Source organism: Aythya ferina (assembly GCF_964211825.1).
Source record: "Aythya ferina genome assembly, chromosome: 4".
NCBI lineage: Eukaryota > Metazoa > Chordata > Aves > Anseriformes > Anatidae > Aythya > Aythya ferina.
The window spans coordinates 66318945-66332799 of record NC_140300.1 but is presented as its reverse complement, the minus strand read 5'-3'; the positions used below and the strand labels follow the sequence as shown (position 1 = coordinate 66332799).

The 13855-nt window shown below is 35.4% G+C and overlaps 1 protein-coding gene across 6 annotated transcripts in view; it reads right to left on the bottom strand.

Moving 5' to 3' along the window:
• CCSER1 (coiled-coil serine rich protein 1) overlaps window positions 1–13855 on the bottom strand; it is a 695877-nt gene that overhangs the window by 352919 nt on the left and 329103 nt on the right. The window lies entirely within an intron of this gene.

Sequence of the window (13855 nt, the reverse complement as noted above, 5' to 3'; positions counted from 1 at the left end):
GCTCCAGCTAGACTGTCACAAGTCCATGTGGCCAGATGGGATCCACCTGAGGGTGCTGAGGGTGTTGGTGCATGTGATTGCTGGGCCACTCTCCCTCATCAGTCAACCATTATTTTCATCTGGAGAGGTCCCAGATGACTGGAGACTTGCTAATGTGACACCCATTTGTAAGAAGGGTCATAAGGAGGACCCAAGAAACTACAGGCCTCTCAGCCTGACCTTGGTGCCACGAAAGGTGATGGAACAGGTCATTCTGAGTGCAATCACAAAGCATGTTGAAGGCAACCTGGAGACCAGGCCCAGCCAGCATGGGTTCATGAAAAGAAAGTCCTGCCTGACCAACCTGTAGTGGGTATACATGGAAAGGTTTTTGTAGTGAGGGGCTGCAGGGTTGCCCACTGTGAAGAGAGTCTAGCAGCTTCCCCATGTAAGGTAAGGGTGAGAGGGTGAGTTTCAGCCCGCTCTGAAGGGACCTGCTGCTGCCCTGAGCTGAACCAATAAGTGATGTTGTTTGAGCCTCTGTGAGAGCATAGAGAGCATATTTAAGCAAGGGGGGGGTGTGTGTGTGGGGGGGGGGGGGGAAGCTGAACAACAGCAGGGGTATGGACCCATATTTGGAGCAGTTCTTGAAGAGCTGCTGCCAGTGGGAAGCCCACACAGGATCAGTTTGGGAAGGATGGCATCGCACGGGAAGGACCCCACACTGGAGCAAGAACAGAGAGTGACTGAGAAGGAACGGTGGAGGAAAAACACTATAAACTGACTGCAGCCCCTATTTCCCCATTCCATTGTGCTGCTCAGGGGGAGGAGGTGGAAGAAGGTGGTTGGAGGAAGGTGTTTTTAGTTTCTCACTTTCATTTCTCACTTCTCTAGCTTATTAGTAATAGGCAATAAATTTTACTAATCTTCTTACGCTGAGTCTGGAAATTAGGAGACATTTCTTCTCAGAAAGAGTGGTTAGGCTTTGGAATAGGTTGCCCAGGAAGGTGGTGGAGTCACCATCCCTGGGGGTGTTTAAGGAAGGGTTGGACGTGGTGCTTAGGGACATGGTTTAGTGGGTGACATAGGTGGTAGGGGGAAGGGTTAGACCAGATAATCTTGGAGGTCTTTTCTAACCTTAACGATTCTATGATTTCTAGAAGAAGTTTAACGTGCTGAACCAACAAAATGTTTGCTCAACTTTATATAATCATGGCTACAGCAAACCAGGGTTAATACCACCCAAATCTTTCAGAGTTCTAGCAGTAGCTAGAACCAGTATAATCAGTACCAGTACAGCATTTCTTAGAGATGAATAAAGTCAAACTGCCTCTGTCACTCAGTTCTATGTGACATCTTTTACTTACAGAACTCAAATTAGAAAGCTTGAGGAAGCACAACACCATCTCTAACATTGTGTTTCTCAGAACTCATGAATATAATATATTCAAATATATTTTGTCTGAATATAAACAAACCATTCCATGGAAGTCATTTAATTTCAAGTTCCTCTTACACCTTAATACTGCTTTGAAAAATCTTTCATGTCTTGTATTCTTATTTTCTTCCCCTGTACATAGTAGGAAAGCACTTCAGGAAGGATGGCTCTTATTACTTACAGCCAGATACTAATGGATATATTTAATTTTCCATTTTCCACAGCTTATACTCCTATCCACCACCTGTAACAGCTGTTTCCCCCTCACATACACTTGAGTATTTTCCTCTCCGTTTTCTCCAATAGATGGAAACTATAGTTTACCATATTGAAAAGTGAACCCTAAGGTCCCCACATCTTTGGAAGATTCTTCCCAGTAAAGGAAGTAGCTATAAGAAAATCATTTACTATTCTTGAACTTACCATTAAAAACAGCCAAAGATCTAATTGTAACCATAAAAAAAAAAAAAAAAAAAAAAAAAAAAAAAAAATTTGTATTTCATCTCCTAGCACAATTTTGATGTAGTATCAAAATTAAATATCCTTTCAATAATCTCTCCTATTGTCTGCCAGACAGCAGTACACATTAGCTATTCCCTATCCTCCCTCACTGTCCTCACTGTACTACTTTATTAATGTGAACTCAAGGTCTCCTGCCCTCTTTCATAATTTCTAATTACCTATAGGCAATATTATAAGGAATGTCCATTAGCATAAAGATTATTTTGGCAAAATGAGACACATTTTAAGGCTATCAATCTTTCTGCAGACTGAAAAAGATGTATTTTGTGTCCTCTAGGTCTTTTATTAGAACTTTTTAAAAGTGGTATTCCATTCAAAGAGGTTAGCTTCACTATATTCTGTTTTAATTTTATTCCCAGCTATTTTTATTCCACTAAGTTCCAATTTAAAGTTTAAGAATTCCATCATGTGTAATGACTGACAAATTTTTAAAAAGATAATTTAATCTTCCCCTATGTTCAGCAACAGTGTTTAGTTTGGTCTGTCATGATGTGAAACTTCCTTGGCTCTGCAATCTGCAAATGCACTTCTAAGTAACAAAAAAAGTCTGTACAAGCATCAAGCAGGAAACATGTTCATCATTCAAAAGGGCTTGTCATTTGAAAATATAAGTAGGATGAATGTAATTCATAAATTCTAGTCCTCTTTTTAGGAAGAACAGTCTAGTTGTCTGTTTTAGCTTATGTAGTCTTCAATATTTAAAGCTCAATGTACACGTGACGAATCTCAGATTATCATTCACAGAGGCACTGTAAAAACTCAAAAGTATTTTTATATTATACATTCACAGGTAAATTCAAAAAAGCAGACTTTCATCGTCTATGTGTTTGCAAGTGACCTGCATTCTAGAAAATGCTGCCTAATTTGAACTTAAAGGCAGGTTGTACGTGGAATCCTCAGAAGGAAGTCAGATTTTGCTGGTGCACTCTCAGTCATGTAGAAGAATAAATTATTTCCCCCTACAACCTTACTCGTCCTACCCAGAAATTGTTCTGATCTAATGACTCCCTTGGTGGCTGCCCAGTGAATTCTCCCTTCCTGCCAAAGTGGTGTTGAAGCCATATATCAAAAGAAGGCAGAACTCTAGTTACACCGATTTGAAGTCAGAGCAGCAGAACAGGCACAAGATAGGAAATGAGATTCTCTCTATGAAGAACTGGAGTAGTTTTCCTTCTCTTCCCTGACCTTCCCTAGACCAAAAGGAGAGTAAGGCAGGAAACAAGACATCATTTCTTTCTTAGGTTTCCTCTAAGAGAAGCAGTTACCAGCTGCTCATGTTGACATGTGCTGAAAGACTGACTATCCCAATTGATCTTCCATAGTCTGAGTATAGAGCAAAATATATTTTATATGAGAGAATGAGAAAGCACCAGATTTAAATCTCCTGGGTTTCTATCATACTTTTCAGAGTGAAAAACTAAAGCTACAGGAAACATTTGTCAGAATTTTTGAAACAAAGAAGCAGCAGCACAGTGGAAGAAGCTCTTGCCATCTTGTATATTGTTTCTAAAACAACAGCTTCTACTCCCTGAAGACATTTTATACTGAACATAGTTTAACAGCTGTTAAGCAGGTAAACCTGTCTACTTAAAATGTTTCTTGGAAGTTTTGCACAACTTGGTCAACTCCCACACATATTTCATAAAAAATAAATCTATTCCCACCAAGAAATCAGCTCAAAAGTAATCTCAGAAGCCTTTAGTCCTTTGCCTACTATATATTTTTGTCTTTGTTTCCCAAGCTGTGTTTTTCTTTTCTTCTCAGATCTATTACTTCTTCTTATCAGCATCTGATTAAACCACCCTGCTGAAAAACTAACAGTACAAAAAGACAAATAAACATCTGCATTTTTTTTCAGATAGTGCTAAAATTCCTGCAGATGGTTATGTAATGTTTTCATCTACAGCTGTAAATTTAGTCAGATTATATACACCAACCCTTATCTCACTTTTACTGGAACTTCAGACAACCTTCTTTCTATTTCCAAAAATCATTTTACATGTATGCACACACTAGCTATATTTAAAATTACACTTTTTGTCTTCAGAGGCAATTAATATGGTAATTTGTATTATATATAAAAAAACTACATGAATATTTTAGGAATATGACATTCAAAACCTAAAATTGTAAAGATTTTATAGGGTGCAATATTGTTAGGCATACAAACATGCACATGTCCTGAGCACAGAGCTGTATGTCCTTAGAGATTGATCTGTTTTTGACTTTTAACAATCAGTGAAGTTGAAAATACAACAAAACCAGTGTACAGGGTTCCTCAGTAAATGCTAAGTTTTTAACAGGTCTTTTAAATCATTAAAAAAAAAAAAAAAAAAAAAAAAAAACGCAGTTCCTGTAGTTTTTTGTTTGTTTGTTTGTTTGTTTTTGGCAGATAAACCCGAACAGCCTAACAAAGGTTTAATCATTCTACATTAAACTCTATAGAATTTATTAAACAGGAGACAAAAAGACTCTTTTGGAGTCTTCTCTAAATTGGTGCCTAAAAAGGTTAATGGAAAGACTTGAACTGACCTTTTATGTACCACACAGTCTGAAAAAGATGGACATTTCAAAAAACAATATGCATATGCAGAGCAAGAGGCCAGTGGTATACAGCAGCAGAAATTTTGACATATTAGTTCACCTCTGCATAAAGCAAATAAAAAGGAAAATACCAGTATTTTGCAGCGTTCACAAAATATTCCCAAATTTTGATGTCTAGCATGATTCATGTAAAAAAAAAAAAAAAAAAAAAAAAAAAAAAGGAACAGTTAAAGCACAAACGTAAGATGCAGATCAAGAACAGCACTATCCATACTTCTGAAAACAGGAAAACAGACTTAATATGCCTTTTATCCAAAATGGCATCTGGAATACAAGGGTGCACTAGAAGTACAAGTGAGTGAGAAACCTTTTGAACAAATGTAACTTCAGGGATTGATCTGGCTTGAGAAAATCTTAAAATTACATTAAAGCATGACAATAGTTATTTTAGTTATAGTTAAAAAATATTTTGATAAATAGTACTAGCTTGAGCTAACTTGTATTGCACCAATTCTGTGCTACACAGTTGCAGTAACAGTTTTTTTTAATTTTCGCAGCCGAGGATTTTTTATAGTCTACTCAAAGACAACACAACTGCAACGGGCAGACTTTCAAAATAAAACTAATGACTGCACTATTCACTGCTAGCATGCAAAGAATGAAGTTACAAACAAACAGCACTGTGCAGGGACGCAGAAGATTCTCGTCGCCCAAAACAGCCTTGTGTGTGTCAAGCTGTTGAGATGCCTCGCTCTCAAAATTTAAACTACTGTAAAATTTAAACTTCAATGCTTTTTAAAAGTAGTTTTCAGGAGGGGAGAGAAAGTGTTTAGTAGCTCAGTGACTGTAATTGTAAATTAATAGTCATAATTTTCTTTCAGGCTACTGCAACAGAAGTTAAAGCACCACGGTAACTGTCTTAAGTTCATTATCTAATGTTACTGAAATCCAAGTTGATTCAAAAACATTCTCTTCTAGACACTCTATGTGGAGAAAAGCCACTGTGTATTTGCTTTAGATACAAGAATGAAAGTGGGCACCCCAGTTATTTCATGTCATGGTCCAGCTTGGATGGTTGATCCAAGTGGGCTCTCTAGGCCTTCTAGATGGTCAGTGCACAGGGCGGGCCTCCATATGCTGTGCACTCATTTACAACTTGCAAGTTCAAGTTGTCAGACTGCCTTCAAGCTCTGTTTCAAGAAGGCCTGTACATCATTCTGCAGTGGAGCTGCTACATGTTGGACTTCAGCAGAAAACGGGAAGTCAGACATCCAAGACAAGAACTATGCTAGTGATTATTTAATTACGTATGCTGTAAGACCATGACATGAAGCAGACTGCTGTTTGAAGCCGAGAATAATACTGACTTCTTGTTTGCAGTGAAAATTAAGATGATTTTCTTTTTAAATGAGTCCATGTAATATCAGGAAAAAAAAAAAAAAGTTGCTTCCTTTGTCTTATTAAAATAATGAATCCAGTTTTCATTAATGTAATTTTAACTGCAGCTGTACTTTGCCAATCACAATATGAAACTTAACACTTCTTTGTTACAAACAGCCTTTCTGCTCATAGGCAGTGGTACATAACATGTACCTCTATCTGCCAATGTTACAAGCTATCAATGCACTCTGCTGGCTAAACACAGCTGCCTTAAAACCTAATATAGAAAGAAAAAAATTAATAATCTTGCTCTATGTTAATTCTCATGATTTTATTACTAGCACACTCCTAACTTGTAATAAATCCTCTATGTTACATAAATGTTTGTTGTTGGTTCTCCCCTCTACACACTTCTAAAATATTTTTCCTTCAAACAGTTGAGTCCATTTGTTGGCTTTAGTGGCTAGGAACAAGAAAGGCATGAATAATATCATGGGCCAAAGCACACTTTCAGAATTCCCACTGTACGCTTTTTCCTATGCTTTTTACTTAATTTTTAATTCATTTTCGGTACTATGCAGCCAATCTGACATGAAGACCATAGTAAAAGTCCCAGGTGTCACAATGGCTTTTTACTACTAGAATAGAGACCATTAGTGTAAAATTCCTGCTAATCTGCATGAGAGCAGATTTTCAGTGTAATTGTTTTGCTTGCTTTGGGTTTCTTGTTTTATTTTCCTAAGTGCCTTGGCACACCTGGGTCAAGGTACAGGGCAGGCAAACTTACACTGCATTTGAGTACTGCAGATTTTGATTACTTTATGGCTTGAGGAAAACTTTTGCACATTAATTGCAAATCTGAGGATGAACTGGACAAATTATACATTGTACGTTGCTCACTTTGCTACATCAGTACATACCTCACTGAAACCCAGTATTTTACAGGAGATAATTTGAGAATTTCAGCAGTCAGTATATAAATAGTTTGGAGCAAAAGTGTTTGCTCCAAAAGCTGCCTGGAAGAGTGGTTAACCCATACTTTTGTTCTGCTTTCTGTTACAGCTGGAGCTCAAATTTTTACATCAGAAGATAGCATTTAAGAGAAAAAAAAATAGTTCTCAACACTGGGAGTGTTTAGGGAGTAATTAGGGCAGCAAAGCAGAGAGAGGTTCAACTCTTACAAGATGCAATGTTGCCTTGTAACAAAAAAAAAAAAAAAAAAAAAAAAAAAAAAAAAAAGACTAAGATAAAAAGCTCAGCTAATAGATCTTATTACAGGAGTTCATAAAAAAAATTGCTAAAACATGCACACAGAAAACACAGCAAGAGCAGTAAGAGAGATGACAAGATGATCCAGAAACAAGTAATAAAGCGTATTTGTTCTTAGAAAGAAGGGAGAAGTTGTTAATCTTAGTGAAATGGGATTCTTGTAGCACTGGCAAAGTTACTGTCAGGATAAATTACTTGCTTCAGCAAACAGCAAATAGAGAAGTAAGCCTGTCATAGCGCCAGGCTAGCTCAAACAACAGCCCTTCCAGAGAAGCATTTATATTGCCCATATTGAGTTCTTAATTCATGGTTTTTCTCCTGTTCCCATTTTTTTTGTCTTTGCTTCCTTTGTGCAACCATATGTCAGAGCATGACAAGAATTTGAAATTTTACATTAAAACAAAGATGGATGCATTGAAGGGTTTTTTAGGTGTAACTTGCAAAGAATGACTTCCTAAATAACATATATGAATAAAGCTATTAATCACTGTTGGTACTGCACTTTCCCAAAAGCAGATATGAGTGACAAATACATTTATGACTGTGAAGCTTTTGATTATTCTGACATGTTGAAACAGCTTTAGAATAATACATATTTTCAGTTGCTGGCATTTCAAAAAGGATCATTTATATCTTTATTCTATAGAAAATGGAACAAAACTCTGAATTGTTAATGTGGCACAGGCAAAACTAAATGAGATCTTAAAAAATTCATCATGAGAATTATATGTTCTTGAACACTAGAATAGATGAATATATGTATAGTGATACATATATTTATATAATGGTCCTGTTAAAAGAACAAATGAGAAAAATGCAAATAAGCTTTGACTTTAAAGACCTGGGATGATTCTGCCACCATATTACACGGGCAAGGTGACTTCTCCAATTCTGATGGAAAAATCTTCTGTGAGACTATTAAGCCATCAAACTATCATAATCTCAATTGTTTTCCAGTAGCATCCATAAGACCATGCTATATTTTAGCTATCTGCACACATGAACATACCATTTTAAATACTATAGAGAATACTTAATTATGTTATGACAACAAAATAGGTCCAAACATAGTGCAAGTTTGTTTAAGGATACAATTCAAACAACTTCATTATTTCTATCTCTAAAAGCTTGTTAAGATATTAAAAAATGCTTCTCTAAGATCCTCTAAAATATTCCTATGGGGATGTATGTAAAACAAATACGGAGGAAGGAAACTGAACAACATCAAAATAATGAGAAGAATATTGTATACTAATTCCAACACTAGCATATAACTGTACGCTAATTCTTACTAATTCTGTCCAATTAAATGATACATAATATAAGTCCCAAAGTGTATATGAGAAAAGTGAAGTGAATATGAGAAAAATAATCTATCCAAATAATACCACATAATAAACTTGGGATATAAATATTAAATAATTATATTTAGATATAATATATTGCCCAAATAAATTGCTCAAGATATACTTATGAAGCCAACACTGTCAAAACATAACAGCATCTCAAAAAAAAAACAAACAACATAACTAAGAAACATATAATTCACATGAATAAGAAAATAATATATAAGTCCATATTAATTACAAAAAACAGTCCAATAACAGACAAAATGAGAGTAGGAAAGATCAGTATCTAAACAGCCTGCTAAGAAAAACAGATTTTAAAAACATTTTATATTTGGAATAATATAATTTTAGTGTCGCAACAGTTTTTAGAAGCAAAATTCAGTATTAAAAAAAAAAAAAAAAAAAGAAGTTCAAAATTACTCATGAGCTATTTTTAAGAACAGAGTATAATCAATTTATTCTACACACATTCTGAATTTCTTCTTGAATTGCTTGCTCATTATTTAGCATTACACTTTTCAGTATTTGCAGATATATCAGAAAACATAACTGGTGTTATCAACTCCATTGCCATGGAGGGTCAGGTGGGATTTAGCTGACTGACCTGCAACAATTTGATCAAAACCAAGTACTAAATAGGAAAATGGATTCTTTTTTGTAGCTTTATAATTTTATGGCCTTCAGCCACAATTTCATCACAGAAAATTGCACAGAACTGCTGATGTTGGGACATTACATATTAACGGTGTTGCTATTTTTCATGCTTCTCTGCAAGGTGCTGCCAATATTTGCCTGTTGAGGAGGCTGTGGCAGAGTACTATGCAGATCCATGCCAAACTCAAGCCCACCAAAGTGCCATATGAAAATGTTTCATTCAGGGAATCACTAGAGTAGCTTAATGTCAAAACCCAAGAAAGAAGCTAATCACTTGCCTGCTGAATACATGGAGTAGATACGTACACACCAACATGATCTGTACATGTGGGAAGACAAGGTATTTCACGGTGAATTACTTTCTGGCTTTAATAAATCTCTGGAACATAGACAAAAGTAGTCTACAAGGATTAAGCCACTAGGTCATCAGTGGAACAAACAGAATATAAAGGGGGAAGAGGAATTTTCAGTATTAAAGAGTAAAGTATTTATTTGAAACTGGTCTGAAATGTGGCTCAAAAGCACTCTGAATGTGGCCTGCAAAAGGACTTTGTAGTGAGTGCAAGTGTGAGCAATGGCATGAACTGGTAACTGAGCTGGATTATTTCAGAATAGCTTTTCATTGAGCTGAGACTGGTGTGGCTCTGCAGAATCCCAGAGCTGTTTGCCAGTCCCAGCCTGTAACCTCACACGCAGGAGTGTCAGCAAATGAACACAATCTGCTGTACTTTACAGCACTTGCTGCAAAGTACAAAGATACAGGCACATAGAATAGTCTTCTCAGCCCTTCATCTTTAAATTAATTCCCCAAATTGCTCAACTTCGACCACATGAGGCCTTCTAAGTAAGCAAGCATGCCTTGATTTGTGAGGTAAATGTTTATTCCAAGTACCATGAAATAATAGTTAATAATTTTGAGAAATTTTCAACTTTGCACACAATGAAACCTGTATTGTTTGCACTTAAATAGTCTAATGGTCCTCTTGCACATTTTTTTTTTTTATCATTTGAACTAAGGCTTATTCAGCTAAGAAACATACGCAATACGACTGAGACTGGAATTACAGTACTATTTCAAAGTATCATATGTTGGACACAGCACACATCAATGTTGGAGATAGTATTTGCTCTACATAACTTGCCTTAAAATTATAATTTTTTTTTGCTCTTATCTGTTTTCTTGTACATTGAGGATGTTTAGCAAAGTAACCAATACTGGCGATGTATTTGTACTAGGGTATTCTGCTCTTTCTTTGCAAGCAGCTGGGCAAGGGTGTCAAAGGATATTTTCAAGTTAAAAAGCAATTTAATGTGATGAAGTTAAATCCTACTACTAAATCTGGTACATTTTTGTTATTAGTTATTTAAATCTCTGGGTATATGCAATGTCAATATACCATGAAATGAAGGAATTACCAATTTCCAGCATGAATTACTTGATAAAGGGGACTGCACTGAATGCAGATGTTGAACAAATTTGTAATGCTATACTGGTTAATTACAAACTTATCTAAAGGAAGAAAACCTGAAGTATTTTATAGTGTATTAGGCTTGCAATTGCTTCCTAAGTGGCTAACAATATTAGCAAACAATGCATTTCACAGTGGACTGTAGCAAATATTTTAATGTCTTTAAAAAACATAGTGCAAGGCCTATCCGATATTGCTTGGTAATTGGGTTGCAAAATATTGCAAACCACACTTTGCTATCTTAGTGTTTTCCATTCGTAGACTGGAAGTGCAGCACAGAAGAGAACTCTATAATTATGCTTATTTTACTGACAAGGTGAAAGATGCATGAGAAGTAATGTAGTCAGTGATACCTGACAAGCTAATTGCAGACTGAGTGGTCTGACTCTGTCCCCTTTCTCAGGCAACTGTCATGGCCTGTCTCACAATGATTCTGACATAATTTTCCAGAGTTCTCTTTTTTTTTTTTTTCAAACACAATCTAAAAACACTGCATTGGATGCATTAAGTTTTAATGACAGTCACAGACAGCTGCAATTCCCCTTAGTAAAATGAATGATTAATTAGTAAAACACAATATGCAATATATGTCCAGAGTGACTTATTCCTGTTGTTAATTGTAGCAATTAGCTTGAATTTCTAAAGCCCCACTGCCTGCATGGTGTTTTACAGAGCTGTTAAAAACTCATGGGTACTGCGCTGAACAATTTATTCTCCAAATGACACAAACAGATTGACAACACATCTTAATTTTCTAGATTAGCAGCAATCACTTTTGATAGCCTCATAAAAATATATAGAAGTGGAATTATATAGTGATAATCTATATATTTCATAAAGAATTTAAGGACGTGTGGAAAAAAGCTTAAATGTAGACATGATTTTCTTTATGCTAGGATATTCAGTTTCAGCCCACATTGATCAACAAGCTCAACATCTAAACTTTGAACAGCAACCCATTACCACTGAATAAATGGATTCCTTCCCAAAATAGCTTTATTTTTTCTACTATGTTTATTTCAGCATACAGACCCTCTCTTGCCAGGCACAAGCCCAAAATAGCTCTCTTCATATGTCTGTGACTGAAATGTTCTACAAATGACTTCGACAAAGGCAAAGCCCTTAAATGTTCTCTCAATTAGCCAGCATCTGACAATCTCTCTGCTAGCTATATCTCAAACCATTAAAAAGTTAATAGATATAACTTCAGTCTTACCTGGAAGAGCACAGGAAAACCCATATACTGTTTGGGAAAGAGGCATTCATTATTGTTGACAGCAATAACTGAGAAAGAACCTATGCTCTTATTTTTACAGGCTCACTGATTATATGCAATCAATTAATGGCCAGAAATGTAATAAAAAATAAAAATGGCCAGAAATGTAATAAAACTTAGGAAATATAGCACAGTATATGGAAAAGACAGTGACACAGATTCTGTGTTGGAGGTGAGTTCAGAGCAGAGAAGCTCATTTGAGGTCAGAAAGTAAATAAATCGTTCCCTAGGAGAGGACAGATCTACCAGTTTCATATATATGATTCCCCATCTTTCTTGTATGATTTTTTGTTTTGTTTTCTGAATGAGAAGAGCTATTACTTAATGAAGTCCAAAACCACATAGATCTAAAGGAAAAAAAAATACAGTTCAATAAACATAAGTGAGGTGAAGAGAAAAAGGAGACCAAGATCTTTCTGTGGGCTACACAGCAGCCTATACTGTCTTATATACTGAAGAGGTTTTTTTTAATCAACCTGCCTGTCATGCTAAACTCTGGTAGTGCTTTTTCAAAAATCATCTCTAACTTTGCAGATCATAGGTCTTGTATGGCCCATTCATTGCAAAATTCTGTCAGAAATAGAACATACATGGGACAAATCTACAGAACAGATTCAAAAATATTTTCTGAACTGATTTCTGGTGGATCACTGAGTTTCCCATGTGCTAGACTGCCTTCAGTTTTGTTCACTGAGGTTCTCAAAACATTACAGGACAATCTGTTGTATGAGACATGTATGGCCAAAGCTATTAAGAACCAAAACCAGACAATTCCAAGACTTTTTCAGTAAAAGTGAAATGGTAATTAATTCATTTATTTTAACAATCATTCATTAGTCTTTTACTAAATACATTTCCTAATAACATTCTCAATCTTGCACGTTACTGTCATGTCTTCAATTTCCCTTTTCATGATAAGGCTAAAAACAAGCTAAATTTACAGCTTAATAAATCTGCAGCACAGGACAACATACACTGCATTCAGTTTTTCCATATAAATTCCTCAATTACAAGCAACTGCAACAACAAAAAAAAAATTACATATCACTCTACCTAGTATTATATTTTGGCAGATCATAATTAAGTTGTTCCTTAGAAGTGGCGTGTAGTGCTTTAAAACAAGCCTTATTTTGAATAGCAGGGCTAGTATTTTAATTCAATTAATGTGTTATTGTTTTATAAAGAGGTATACACTACTCCGATTTGTTTTTCTACAGATAACATCAGCTATGAAATGGAAAAAGTGCAGCTTTTTTTCCAATCACTTGTATAATTTTCCCCATGTAGATTGTATGTTTTCTATATTTTTAGAAGTGGATGAAAACATGTGACATCTTATTAATTTTAAAAATCATTATAGTTATTTTATACTGTTATAGGCATAAAATATTTTGTTTCTATACCACATAAATCTGCCAGAGGCTATGTTTGACATAGTCTAAAAATACAAGAGAGTTCAACAGTAAGGAACACATTTTTCTTTTATGTGTTTTAATTCCATACAGCTGTGTTTGATTTACACATAATATTGGTCGGGGCAGAAGTAGAATTCTTAAGAAAAAGAAATTACATCTAGTTACAATAGAAATAGGATACCTTCTCCATGGAAACTGCCTGCCAAATATGCTCAGATCAATTATTTATCAGATGCTTCATAAAATATTTCAATTTTATGGAATTATATTTTCCTAGAGTTTTTCACTCAAAATTTAAAAGTGACATAAATGTATAAATGTCCATACTTCTGAAGATAATCATTTCACTCGATTACCAAATTTTTAATACTTTTCAAGGTCATCTTCTCTTTGTTCACACCATCCATACTACGCTACTTAGAATCATTTAGGTTAGAAAAGACCTCTAAGATCATCAAGGCCTAATGTTAACCTAGTGCTGCTAAATCTACCACTAAACTGCATCCCTAAACACCACATCTATACATCTTTTGGATACCTCCAGGGATGGTGTCTCATCT